This window comes from Papaver somniferum, chromosome 3 (assembly GCF_003573695.1).
Source record: "Papaver somniferum cultivar HN1 chromosome 3, ASM357369v1, whole genome shotgun sequence".
NCBI lineage: Eukaryota > Viridiplantae > Streptophyta > Magnoliopsida > Ranunculales > Papaveraceae > Papaver > Papaver somniferum.
Genome location: NC_039360.1, coordinates 6637161 through 6650941, shown reverse-complemented (window position 1 = coordinate 6650941; position 13781 = coordinate 6637161).

Genomic DNA, 13781 nt, shown 5'->3' with positions numbered 1-13781 from the left:
AGAAAAGTAGTCACAAACATCTTCGTCTCATCGTTTTTGATTCCGCAATATCTTGTTTCGCTAGTCGATTAAGATTATTGTGAGGTGATTGATATTTCTAGGCTGTTCTTCGGGAATATAAGTCCGGTATATCAATTGGTTCATGTTCACCTTGATTTATCAAAATACGGAACAAAACTCGTAGGTATTTATGTGGGAGACAGATTTATCTATTCCTGTAGATTTTTCTGTGTGATACATATTTGTTTATTAAATTCTTTGACTTTGGGCCGTAGCAATTCTTAGTTGTGGGTGAGATCAGCTAAGGGAAGCAACTGTGTAGTATCCTGCTGGGATCATAGACGTAAGGAGCGCAAATGTACCTTGGATCAGTGTGAGATTGATTGGGGTTCAACTACAGTCCAGACCGAAGTTAGTTTGTAGTAGGCTAGTGTCTGTAACGGCTTAATACAATGTGTGTTCAATCTGGACTAGGTCCCGGGGTTTTTCTGCATTTGCGGTTTCCTCGTTAACAAAACTTTTGGTGTCTGTGTTATTTCTTTTCCGCATTATATTTTGTTATATAATTGAAATATCACAGGTTGTGCGTTGAATCGATCAATTGGTAAATCCAACCTTTGGTTGTTGATTGAAATTGATTGATACTTGAACATTGGTCTTTGGTACCGTTCAAGTTATTTTCTCTTGTATTCAATTAGACTCGCAGAAATTGAGATATAACTCCTTGATATACTTTTTATTAAGATTGAGTCTGACTGTCTAGTTGATTCTCTTAAAAGTATATTGGAGTTAGTCCATACAGATTGCTAAGAAAATTATTGGGTGAGGTTGTTAGACCCCCACTTTTTCAATTGGTATCAGAGCAAGAAAACATGTTTAAAAACCTTATAAGTTTGTGTTTATAGCGATCTGACTCTATGGACAGAAATTCTATCTCCATAAACGCACCACCAATCTTCGATGGCTCAAACTACTTATGGTGGAAAATCGCTATGCGTGCTTTTCTTCAAGCTCGTGACTTTCAAACATGGGTACGTGTTGTTAATGGCTATGATCCTCCGGTTAATGTAGAAGGCGATGTATCTATACCTAAGGATATTAGTAGATATAGTCCAGAAGAAATACCTGCTGCAAAGCAAAATTCTGACGGCTTAAATGCTATCATACATGCCATTACCCCAGACCTTCAGCAGCATGTGACTACGTGCATAATGTCTAAAGAAGCCTGGGATATCTTAGGAACAGTATTTTAAGGGAATGCTTGTGAAAAAGGAGCTATGCTTCAAAACCTAAATTCTGATTGGGAAAACCTTCATATGGCAGATAAAGATTCATTTGATGAGTTTAATCACAAAGTGTGTGAAATTGTTAATGCATCTTTTGCATTGGGTAAGATTATTACTGAAAAGGACATTGTGATGAAGATTCTCAGATCCTTGCCATCTAGATACGATTCTAAGAAGCATGCTGAAAAGGCGAGGGTACCCAAATACACCTCAAGCTAAAACTTTTCCTACCTATAAGTCCTTTCTCCGAAAGATATTGTCTATGGACTGAGTCGAGACAATGCAACTAACCGGTTCACACTTCGTGTGATCGTTTATGGATACGAGATCGAGACAATACAACAACAAAGTATGTTTACTTGATAAAAAGGTTCGGATTTAACCAAACTCAATAGGATTGCTTATCAAGTAAATAAGAATTAACGGTTGTGTAATTTACTTTAATTTTAATAAAACAATTATAATGCGGAAATATAAAGTAAATGACACAAATATTTTGTTAACGAGGAAACCGTAAATGCAGAAAAACCCCGGGACCTTGTCCAGAATTGAATACTCTCAGAATTAAGCCGCTACACAAAATTAAACCAACTTCGTATAGTTGAGACCAAGCAACTAAACCTATAGTTCACCTAGTTCCGTCTGTATTCCCACGCCTCCAACTTATGAATAAGTCACGTACTTGGAACAATTCCTTTGGTTCGTATTCCAAACACTAAAGGAACAACAAATCTATTTGGTATCAACTCTCTTCAACCAAGTGATGTGAGTCGAACAAAGGCTCTTCTGTTTATCTTAACATAAACTCCTTCGTCAGGTTCTTCGATCTATCTTATGTTCAACTACCTAAGTAATTGTTAAGATTTTTCAATCAATACTTTTAATCACAAAGAATTGTATTGATTTGGATCTACACAACTAGTCAATACAATCTACCACAAGGATAAATCGATTACGATTGGATCCTCTTATTCCGAAACAAGTATTGTGCACACCAAAGATTATGAACCCCAAATCTAAAATCTTCAATATCTTCTTTGTCTTCAAATCTTCTTAGATCTTCAATAAACACCTGCACACACAACAACTTGAATCTCTTGTGATCAATCACGCACAAAACGAAGTCTGTTAACAATGGATTATCACAAGATCGTCTTTAGCACTAACAACAATCTAAAGATCCCTGTCGAAACTTCGATCTAGTTTGAGTGAATCTTATATCAGAAGAGAAGATTCTCAAGCATAAACAAACTAGGTGTAATCAAAGTTCAACCATCGTTAGTCAATCAAATCAATCGAAAACACAAGATAAACCGCAATTATCTAGTTTCCCACCAATGGTACTCGTAGAACTTCTCAATCCCAAATAAGACTTTAAACTGAGTGGTCGTAAGAGATTTCGCCTAATTAGGTTACTCTCCTCTCCGAATAGGTGGCTTCACCAGTACAACACTACCGAGGAAGTTTGTTTTCACGAAGGATGAGTTTGCTAGAAATGCAAACTTCAAGTATTTATAGACAAGGAAGTTTGGACACCAAGGAATTTCCAAAACCGAAAATATTCTCAAGATATTCATTAAAGCACAAATTCAGTTTCCATAATTCCTGGAAATGCTCTGTCCAAAATATTGATCGAAAATCTCTTTACAAAATCTCAACTAGTAAATGCACATTACTAATTCTCATTTTCCTTAAATAAAATTAAGACCTTTATTTAAAGATTCTTAACTTATTTATGTTTCGATCCTGGGATTTTATTCCATTAGATATTAAGGAATAACTTTGAACAATAAAAGATAAACATTACTGCATGTGTTCAAAGTGTGTCGACATCCTTACTTTGTAAGTTCTTTTTCATACTTACACCCTTGAAACCGATTTGCCACACTTCCAAACAAGTTTAGAATTGGTTCATCTGACTTTCAAGAATTATGTGATTGATCAAGAACACTCAATCACAAATCATGGGTTTAACGGTTCTACCAAAACAAGTTTCGGTTCTACCTCCATGTGAGTATTGTGCATAGTCACACTAGATTTCCAAAATTCGGTTGACTAGGTACTAGGATCGGTTCCCCACATATATATGGTATCTAACGTATATGTGTTACACATGTCCATAGGATCGGTTCTCCTTTGCCTAAAAACGTGTTGCACATGTCCATAGGATCAGTTCCCCTTTATGCTATAAACCTTGTTGCACCTCATACAAGGATCGATTCCCTTGTGATGTGTTGCTCCTCTTACTGGGATCGGTTCCCCTTTACCCAGATTCGGTCAACCACAAATCACAAACTCGATCACACCATCTCAGGTGATTACTTAAGATCGGTTTCACTAATAAAAGTCATATCAATACATAAGTCAGGCCTTTGTGAATAGTTTTACTAAGAACACAAACAAGTCGTGAGCGGTTATACTAAATAACACATATTGGATGTTCACAAGATATGCAATGAATAACAATCCCAATAACGCCTGGCGATTTCCTTTTCGATTCATAAACAATTTTATGAACTTACTTCCTTAAAACATATGTAAAACATTGTTTCCTAGGATGAAATCCTCACCTCATACCCATACATAATCACAATAACATTTAAACGATTATGTCGATGTCTTATCTACAAAGTTTAATGGTTAAGCAATAAACATCGTATTGTATTCCTTAATACTATGTCTATCTAGAGTGCAAACATGCTTCGGAGTTTTGTTTTCAATATGCACGACTTGAAAGATACATTAGGGAATGAAATAGTTCAAGTCAAATATCACTAACCTCAAGTGGAAGGATGATGTTGTCGTTGTAGCTTCTTACTTCTTCACTTCTTCAAGTCTTCGTAATTCTTGTAATGTCTCATATCCTAATACTTTCAAGCTAACCTATACGAAGTTGACTCTAGTACATAATCAAGCGACTCTTAAATGAGTTTTGATTCACTAAAATATGACAACCAAACTTGACATACCAACGCTTGGTGGGTTCAACCGAGCTATGCTCTAACAATCTCCTCCTTTGTCAATTTTAGTGACAAAACTCTTACAATCATATGGATAAAACAAATTACAAGAATTCATTACACATACGCTTGATTCCCGAATTCAACAGCATAATAACCTGCATTCACTCAATCCTTAAATGCCGATGTTGACATTATAATAACAAAGCTAATACTCCCCCTAAAGGTGAAATAGGTAGATTTCATCAATCCACACGTCTTTGTTATACCGATCAATATGATATGTTTCCCCCCTAGTCTATGCTTTCACTCTTTCGTTAGATAAACGTTTAAGCACAATTATTCTTTTCCTTAGTGATACTAATCAATATAAAATCAATGCCAATATCACTTGTTTACTCCATATATTTCTCCCCCTTTTTGTCACAAAATGACAAAGAAACGAAAAAATAAAGGACACACGAAAAGAATCTTACAAATCTCAAAATAGACTTGCAACCTATAAATCTAAGCACGAGGGTTCCACACACCATTTTTGTTAACCAATATCAAAACTGAAACTACAAAGTAATTTGTTTTGATATGTTATCAAGGAAATAATTTCCCGAAACAATTTTCCCAATTTAGTTTAGCAAACCAAAAATCAACAAAGCACTTTAGCTCTTTGCTAAACCGATTCTACAAATACAATCGCTCCATTCGATAAGACCAAAATAAAGATAACTCTATTTTTCTCATCAGGTTCTAATTATCCATATAACTTAGACCTTTAAATTTTAAAACAAGACAAGTACTAGGTTAGTTAACTAGCATTTCTTGTTAAGGCATTCGATTAGACTTGAATAACCGAAACCTCCACTTTGATAAGTCTAACTAAGATAAACTTAGCTTCTCTTATCCGGAATCGAATTGGACTAAACAATCCATCCCGTAGATTTTTTCTTTTGTTAAGTCATAAATAATTCATACAAACCAAATAAATCAACTTTCATAATTATTCACCTCAACCGGAAGCAATTGAATCAACATAAGCATTAAAACACCGCAATTGCACCGAAATTTTGTAAGCCTAAACAATTGATACCATACAATAAAGCAAGATAACAATAGTTTTTCTTAACCGGAACCAATTGAAACACACACACATCCATACACACATAATGGAATAAAATCATCAATTGTACCGAAATTTTGTTAAACAAAAGCCAAATATATATGAACTAAAATCAGGCTTTTCTTAAACAGGAAAAAAATTAACTAACAAAATTGTTACCTCAAATTTCGCATCCACTTCTCCAATATGTTTGCATATTCTTCCAGAGAGAATTGATATCGAAATATCATTATGTTGTCATCCTTATGCAAAACAAAAGAATAACAACAACAAACCTTTACCAGAGAAAGGTTGAAAACCGGTTTTTAACTATTGCAAGCAAAAGTTGAAAACCGGACACACAAGGTACTAATGTACCTTGACAATCCCTATGGATTTCCTTAGATTTTCTAAAGTTACTCTATCTAAGGGTTTGGTAAGAATATCATCTAGCTGACGTTCGGATGGAACATACTCCAATTTGATAACACCATTCTCATATAACTCTCTAATAAAGCGATATCTGATATCTATGTGTTTAGTACGAGAATGTTCAACTGGGTTCTCAGTAAATCGAATAGTGCTTAAGTTATCACACAGTATGCTCATAGTTGAAATATTTATTCCATAGTCAACGAGCATTTGTTTCATCCAAAGAAGTTGGGTACAACATGTACCAGCAGCAATATATTCTGCTTCACATGTTGATAAGGACTGTGAATTATGTTTCTTGCTATGCCAAGCTACAAGATTTTGACCAACATAGAAGCAACCGCCAGAGGTGCTTTTACGATCATCTATACATCCTGCCCAATCAGCATCTGAATATGCAACAAGACTGTTGTTCGTATACATAGAGTATGAAAGACCATAATCTACTGTACCATTAACATATCTAATGATTCGTTTTACAGCTTTGAGATGTGATTCTCTTGGATCTGCTTGAAATCTAGCACAGCAACCCACACTCAAAGCAATGTCTGGTCTTGTTGCAGTTAGATATAGAAAGCTCCCTATCATAGATCTGTATAGTTTCTGATCAACTGATTTTCTCCTGGATTTGATTGAAGTTTTCCAGTAGTTGGCATTGGAGTTGCCATAGGTTGTGCATCTCATAGTTCTAATTTTTCAACTAAATTCCTTGCATATTTTTCTTGAGAAAGAAGAATACTGTCCTTTTGTTGTTGTATTTGCAAACCAAGAAAATATGATAATTCTCCAACATTACTCATTTCGAATTCTCCACTCATAAGGTTCAGAAATTCATCTGTTAGAGTCTTTGAGGTGGATCCATAGATGATGTCATCTACATATATTTGTGCTACAAGTCCATTTTTTCCACTCCACTTGGTGAAAAGTGTCTTATCAGCACCACCTCTAGAGAATCCCTTTTGGAGTAAGAAGGATGTCAATTTATCATACCAAGCTCTTAGAGCTTGTTTTAGACCATACAAGGCCTTTTTAAGTTTAAAGACATAATCTGGGAATAATGGATCTTCAAATCCTTTAGGTTGAGCGACAAAAACTTTTTCTTTTAAATCCCCATTCAGAAATGCAGATTTAATATCCATTTGAAAAAATTTTATCTTAAGATAACAAGCATAGGAAAGTAATAGTCTTATTGATTCTAAACGAGCAACAAGAGCAAAAGTTTCATCAAAATCAATACCTTCTATTTGAGAATATCCTTGAGCAACGAGCCTAGCTTTATTTCTGACAATCGTCCCGAACTCTTCTGATTTGTTCTTGTTGATCCACTTTGTTCCAACGATGTTCACTCCTGGTGGCTTAGGAACAAGTTCCCATAATTCTTGTCTTTTAAACTGATTGAGTTCCTCGTGCATTGAGTTTACCCAAGCAGGTTCACTGAGTGCTTCCTCAATATTTTTCGGCTCTATTGAATAAAGAAAACATGAATAGTGACAGACATTCTGAAGTTCTCTTCGAGTCATAACTCTAGCATTGGCATCTCCAATAATGTCTTCAGACGTGTGTCTTTGATGTACCCATTTAACGGTTTTTTGGAAAATATTTTCGGTATCATTGGGTTGTTCAACAATACTTTCATTATCATATTTATCATCGGTGTCACTAATTAAAGGAACAACATATGGTTCGACTTCAGTCTGTTTTTCTTTAACAACAGTTTCAGAGGGAGGAAGCTCTGACGCAGTGTGATTGTCTTGGAAAAAATCGTTAATGTCATCAATGACCACATTAATTGATTCTGTCATGACTTTGGTTCTAAGATTGTATACCCTGAAGGCACGACTGTCAGACGCGTATCCAAGAAAAATTCCTTCATCACTTTTGGAATCAAATTTTCCTCTATGTTCTCTGTCTTTGAGAATATAGCATTTGCTTCTGAAAACCCTTAAATAACTTAGATTGGGTTTTCTTCCATACCATAATTCATATGGGGTATTTAGAGTTTTTGATCTTAAATAGACTCTGTTTATAAGATAACATGCTGTAAATACAGCTCCCCCCCAGAAGGTTAATGGTAGGTTTTTATTATGAAGCATTACTCTTGCCATTTCTTGAATATTTCTATTTTTTCTCTCAGCTACTCCATTTTCCTGAGGTGTAACAGGAGCAGAGAATTGATGACTTATTCCAAGACTATTACAGTATTCATATACTTTCGTATCCTTGAATTTTGTTCCACGATCGCTTCTTATCTTCTTAAGCTTGCAACCTTGTTCATTTTGAATTTTATTCACAATGATTTTGAACTCCTCAAGAGTGTCATTTTTGTGCTTCAGAAAAGCAACCCATGTGAACCGAGTATATTCATCTACCATCACTAAAGCATACTTATTCCCTCCAACAGATGCTTGTTGGATTGGACCGAATATATCCATATGTATATGATCGAGAGGAGCACGAGTGGCTATATCTCGAGAAAGTTTGTGTGGAATTTTTCCTTGCTTACCCTTTTGGCATGCACCACAAACACCTTCTACTTTAGTTTTAATTTTTGGAACGCCTTTGACAAGTTCACGGTTAATGAGCTTACCTATCATTCGGTAGTTGATATGAACAAAGCGTTCATGCCACAAATGAGTTGACTCAACCTTCGTCAAGTTACAGTATAAATTGGATTGTATATTAATAGGTGTTGTAAACACCTTGATATTTATCTATTGTTTATGCTTTCTTTGCGAGTTTTCTTATAAATTTGTAGATGGTGGATTTTCAAAAAAGGACAAAACCGTAAAATCATGATATTGCATGCTTCTGACACGACTTTCATGCATGTGATGATTCATATTTTACGAAGCCATGATGAATATGTCTTTCGCCTCCACTAGCTGAGCGTTCGATCACTGACATTTCATTGTGCCCTCTATGTAGAATAACGTAATTGGGCGGTTCTCCGTAAGATTGAGAACAATAACGCCTTCAGGACATCGGTGATACTCACCGTTCCCTGACTACATGAGAGAGACCCCCTTCTACATAGAAGAACGATTGGGCGTTGCTACGTAAGATTGAGAGCAATAACGCCTTCAGGACGTCGGTGACACTCATTGTTCCCTGACTATGTAGAGAGACCGTGTATAGATCCAGGCGGTTCTCTGTAAGATTGATAGCAATAACTCCTTCAGGTCGTAAGCGAACACCCGTGACTCCCTGACTATACACCATTCAGAATGGATGTGACGCTAATATCCTTTCTGCAATAGATTAATTTTGTCGTGACATTCACCACTGAATTCCCAGAATGATCTATTTTTGCTCATATTCCACGGTCGAATCCACGGCCTGATCCCATGGAATGGCAATAAACAATTATCTTTTGCTCTGATTTCATGATCGAATCCACGGATTGATCTCATGGGATGACAATAAACAACTATATCATATTATCTCGTTACTCCGATTTCATGATCGAATCCACGACTGATCTCATGGAATGGTAATAGGTAATTTTATTATTCCGAATTCATGGTCGAATCCACGGCTGATCCTATGGATTGATAATAAAAAACTATTCACTTTTATTACTCAGATTCATGAATCATTCTCCACTGAATTTCATAAATTAGTAATAAATACTCAACAATCGGGCATCTGGACTACCACTGAGTAAGCCCCATAAAATGGTGCAAGTGTACTCGACAATGATGCACGAGCGAGCACCCAAATGCACGAATGAGCATGCGAAAACATGGAAAAATGAGTAATCCTACATAAAATAGGAGAGAGAAAATAATAACATTAAAATAATGGAGAAGCGCCCATGGGTCGGGCCCACCGTCCGACCGGCCGTGCCTTGGCCGTGGCCGGTCCCATGCTTCCTCCATTATTTTTCCTTATTTTTGTTGCTTTCATGAACTCATGAAGACTCCTCCATTCTAACAACTTTCCTTGTTTGAGCAAAACTCATGGTTTCTCCATATTTTCGTGGTTTCATGAAAAATAATAATATAAAATAGGAAAAGGTGTTGCGGGACCGCGCAACTTAGCCATCCGGCCATACCCTAGCCGTGGATGGTCCCACAACTTGCAATCCCTAATCTTTCATAAATTGTTATTTTTCCCATCTTGTGAAACTTTCCTGTTTCAGCAAAAATCATGGTTTCTCCATATTTTCTCAAATATTGCGCAAACCATGAAAAAGCCAAAAGTCAACATGGTCACACGACCGACTAGGTCACTCACGAAAATATATTAAAATATTATTATTTTAATATTCACAAGATATTGATCAAACGAGCATACTTGCTCATTCCAGCAAAATCGAGGATTTCAGTCAAAGATCGAACTCTTCTGAAAATCCAAAATATTGCTCGAACGCACATCAGAAAATACTGAAACTCTCAGCACAGAAACACGGACATCATGGGAACACGTGCATGCCTTCTTGACCGACCAAGGTCATCCCTAGGGCTTGCACAAAGCCGGTTCCACACGTTTTCATACTTTTGACCTAATTTGCGCAATCGCTCATATTGGGTCCAAACTCTTCACAACCAACTCAGAGTTTGTGCAAACGCCCATCAGCGGTCCCACGACCACCAAGGGCCGGTCTCATGGTCGGTCACTCACTTTTCTATAATTAGGTTTTATCACCTAATGCTCAATCCAGCACTATTTCAATAAATAATGAAACCGGCATTAAATCGTCATTCCTTCACCAACTGGCCAACTCAGGACCCTGGTATACGCTCACTCGAGCAATTGAATATCACATGGACGTCCATAGTCTCATGTGGTCGGTCTCTCCTTCGATCATGACCTATTTTCATCAATTCGTCAACTAATGAGCGATTGATCAAAAATTAGGGTTTTCGAACAAACGCTCAACAAATCATTATTCTGAGCAAGTTCAAACACTAAATAAATTTATGTTGATCCATCAAGAAACACGCGGATTAATTATATAATATTCGATAATCTACCAATATTTTAATTAATATTTTATTTGGTCACATCACCAATAAATAAATAATTCGTCGAATTGAGCAATATTTGCTCAGTTACTCGAATATTGATTCATTATCAATATTCAGTAATTTATCAGCAATTCGTCGAGTCGAGCAATACTTGCTCAATTGCTCGAATATTGATCCAACTATCAATATTCAGCAATTCGTCGAATCGAGCAATACTTTCTGAATTGCTCGAATATTGATCCAACTATCAATATTCAGTAATTCGTCGAATTGAGCAATACTTGCTCAATCGCCCAACTATCAATATTCAGTAATCCGAAATACTTGCTCAATTGCTCGAATATTGATCCAACCATCGATATCCAGTAATTCGTCGAGCAAATTACTCGAATGTTCTACTGAGAAATTCGTCATTCATGCTCAATTCAACAAAACCTAGACTCATTGTCTAATCAGTCAACGTGACTAATCAAATACATGTCTGTCACGCAGACTCCACGATTCGTGAGACATCAATCACGTCACATGGGGGATATCAATTAGGGTTTTTGGTCTGGCGGCCTACGGCACCTGGATTCATCCACGATGAGAATTTGAGTAAGTCATGCAACGGTTGAATGAGTTAGCAAAGTAGTGGGTGGACGGTTAACCAAGTCTCCGCACGACCTGGAACTGGTTTCACCACGATCTTCCACTTTCCCACTCTTTCACTCAAGAAACCGTCACACTTACAGGGATCAGGGTGTTCATCATTCTTGCAATATAAAATAAGTCCAAATCGAGGAAAACCAATCAGGATCATCACTCGTCAACAACTCGATAAAAACTTATTCGCAGAACTCAACTTCAGCAGTTCATCAAATTTGCAGAAACCTTCAACACATTCACAATCCTTGATCATCATTGATCCCACACAATTCTCATCTTCCCTCCTACAGATCGACCCATCTCCCTCTTTATGACCGAATTGACTCTGGAACGGCCATTGACTTGGTTTAGGCCGGAGTCCTACAGATTAATCTCTCAAATCTAAGCACTCCCTTTGCAGTGCATCCGTGTGAGGTTTAGAAGTTTGCTCGGTTGAGAAGTCTTGTCCACACGCTCGATTCTTTACTTTCCTAAAAGACAAGCAAACCGTTTTTCCCCATCCATAGATTGGCGACCACAGTGGGAGATTAATGTCTTGGTTGCAATTTCAAACGTTCACAAAATGGCTGGTCTTAGGTCTGGGTTAGTTACAAATGAAAACGACGCTAACACTAGCAATAATAACAATGATGGTATTCCAGAAACCATTCCTGCTTCCAAAAATGGTGGTGACGTTACTCCCCCTCAACCCAACGTTGGAAATCATCCTCTTTTCGGCTGACATCCCGAGGAATTCATAGAAAATCCGCCTACCATAGGGGATCTCATGAAGGTACAGGAAACTCTTGCTAAGAATCAGAATGACATGGCTTCCACTCAGAAGGATTTGTGTAACTACCTCAAAACTCTCACTGACAAGATGTCATATAAAACTCAGGAGAAGGTAAAAGACAAGGAAACATCTCCAACCACCGATCCTGAAGTTATTCCAGTCCACGACGATGACGAAGTCCGCAAAACTGCAGAACCTGATGGTTTCATCACCCGTGAAGACCTGGAACGTTTCCTGGAGAATCGGGAAAAGGGCCATACACTGTCCGTGCATCGTACCTCCATATACCGCTGCTACGCAAAGAATCCCTCTCCCAAAAGGCTACACCTCTCCAACGTTCACACTCTACAATGGAATGGGAAATGCTCGATAACATGTTTCTCGATTCTTGGAAGCCATGTTGTCCATTTGAAGGAGTTTTCAAAATCCCTAACGGGTCGAGCATATACTTGGTATAACAACATTGCACCAGGAAGCATAGCCAATTGGGGAGAGATGATTAATGCTTTATACAGGAAATACTTTTTTGCTTCTGAGAAGATTACTCTTTCTGAATTAGGAAGGATGGCTCAGAAAACTACTGAAAATCCGAATGATTATGTGAAGAGGTTCAGGATTCAAGCTTTGGATTGTCATGATCCTAATATTACTGAGCAACAACTGGTGGACTTGTGGATCAACGGAATGATTCCATTCTATAGAGCCTTGTTGGAAAATCTCCGATTTCAAACCTTTTCAGAACTTCATGAAGCAGCCAAGAGATCAGCAACTACTGCTTCAGCTTTGTTAGAAAGGACAAAAACTGTCAAAGTCGAGGAACCGAATGCTCTAAGCAACACAAACAAGCGTTTAATCAACAAGCAATACAACTTTGAAGCTTCCGTGAATATTACTGAAGGGATCAAGAGAAAAGCTAAGGCACAGCAACACAAGAATGCTCCTCCGACGTCTCACCCTCCAAAAGCACCAAGGAAGGACAACCAGACTAGAAACGCGCAACCACCAGTTCAGCATCAACAGAATGATCAAGAAGCGCCTGACTTCCCTTTTCCCATTGAAGAAGTGATCGAACTATTAGAAGTTCGGATTCAAGATGGTGCAATCAAATTACCTCCCGTCAAAAAGGAACCAACTGAGGAACAAATGGAAAATGCACGCTACTGTGATTTCCATAGGTATGTCAGTCATCCAACAAGTGATTGCATAAATTTGAAGCGCATATTCAAAGAAAAGGACGACTCAAGGGAACTGGGGACTGAAGGAGTGCACAGAAATCCTCTCCCGCACTCTCCGAGCAACCGGTCAAGGAAGCAGTTCAATCCTTAATTGAGCATGTCTGCGAGTTGCTGTACTTGTCAAAGCACCAAAAATACGACATGTTTGCTGCACTGAACCACATTGTATCAGGGAAACGACTAACAATTCAGGAGACACTCCCTGAACCTCCAGAAACAAACAAAGATATGTATGACTTGGGACTTCTCACTATAGTTCGCCTCAAGGAAAATGAATTCAAGCGAGCATTGGTCGATGTTGGAACTGCTGTTAACATCATTCCCCTGAAAACCCTCAGAGTTGTTGGCATCACCCAACAAGAAGCAACTCACGCTCCTGTCTCAG